Here is a 1,630-nt window from a genome sequence, read left to right as displayed (position 1 = left end):
CCCCCTTTATGCCATGCTTAAAAAAAACAACATCAACAGAAATAGCAACACCCACATCAATCATTACCATCCTGTACACCAGAGCTTCCACCTTGATTAGGACCATCCAAAGCACTACCAAGTAAATTGAACATATCATGCACTTCAGATTCTTTAGTAGAAATGTTCTGAGCCAAAACAAAAAGATCTTTGGTTATGTTTGCCAGCACATGTATCACCTTTTTTCTAAAGGGAGTCTAACAGGCTCGAAACTTACGTCATTAATAAGCTTCAAAATTGATCAAAAGAAAATTTATATATACTAAACTACTCCTATTACTACTTAAACGTAGCAACAGCGGTAAGTTTGAGTCAATCCGAAGGGAAGCGCGATTGTTTAGTTAAGTTAATGTTCTAACTAGAGCAGTAACTGGGGGGGTTTTATGTGGAAGAGATATATGCGTGAAATTAAAATAAAAAGTTAAATGTAATTTAGAATAGGAGACTATCTAACTTTTAGAGTAAGAAAGAGTTTCCCATACAATTTCTTTTATTAGACATCAATTAATTACACTGAATCTGTCAATCTCTAAACCTATTAGAAAATCTAGTAGCCCAATTAGCCAAATTCGATATTAAACTAAATTAGCCCTAATTCAATTTACATCTCTTCCTTCTTAGTGACATATAAGTTAAAATTGAATTGCTCTACGAAAGGGTTGAATTGTTGAGACATACTACAAGCTGAAAAAGACATATCTTATAGAATGATTTATTTGGAAAAGATTATATTAGGGCATACATGCATTTGGTCAGAAAAAATCTAGATTTTACACATGCGATTCTAATATGAGCAACTAAATCAATCAATATATGCATAGGCTATGACGATTTTGCAGACAAGAATTTCAATAAACTAATTTGTCAGATCAATGTAAAAAAATTCCATTAAGATTCAATCAAATCATCCCAAAGAGTTCACAACAATTCAGTTAAATTAACTAAAAAAACCTTCAAGAAAATAAACATAGGACTCTTGCTCAAAAGAAATTAGATAGGAGTTATAGATATACATCCAATTCGTCGATTACAACCCAAAATAAAAAGAAAAACTAACCTAATGATACTAAAGTCTGAAGGGAAAGAAAGAAGATTGAAGTTTAACTTCAGCCTCCATCAGTTCAACCCTCAAAATTTAGCATGTTTTAACTTAAAGACGAAGGGAAGCACTTATAGAAATCACCGTAGCATTGCAACACTAGGAAGAGTGTTACTACACTGGCGTTGTGCAAATTTCGAAGCATTGCAACGCTACAAGTAGTGTTGCAAACTTCAGAGTTGCGAGCTAATGTCACAAATTAAACATTGTTCAATAATATGAAAAATACATAATTCGAACTTTTGACGGTTTAATCTATGCTATATACTTTATACTAATTGAAATATATCCGTTGGTGCTACTCTAACATTGTTATCTTTAGCAATGATGATAAACTATTTGTAATTTAAATATAAGTATTTTAAAAAAGGAGTTAGAATCACACACACATATATATTTTGATAACACGTGGGATGAGACAGAGATCAAACCTTCAACATCAAAATTGATAGTACATACTTGATGTTAGTTATGCTATATTCATTTTAGTAT

This window comes from Benincasa hispida, chromosome 4, assembly GCF_009727055.1.
Source record: "Benincasa hispida cultivar B227 chromosome 4, ASM972705v1, whole genome shotgun sequence".
In the NCBI taxonomy this organism is placed as follows: domain Eukaryota; kingdom Viridiplantae; phylum Streptophyta; class Magnoliopsida; order Cucurbitales; family Cucurbitaceae; genus Benincasa; species Benincasa hispida.
Note: the sequence above shows the minus strand (reverse complement) of the source record.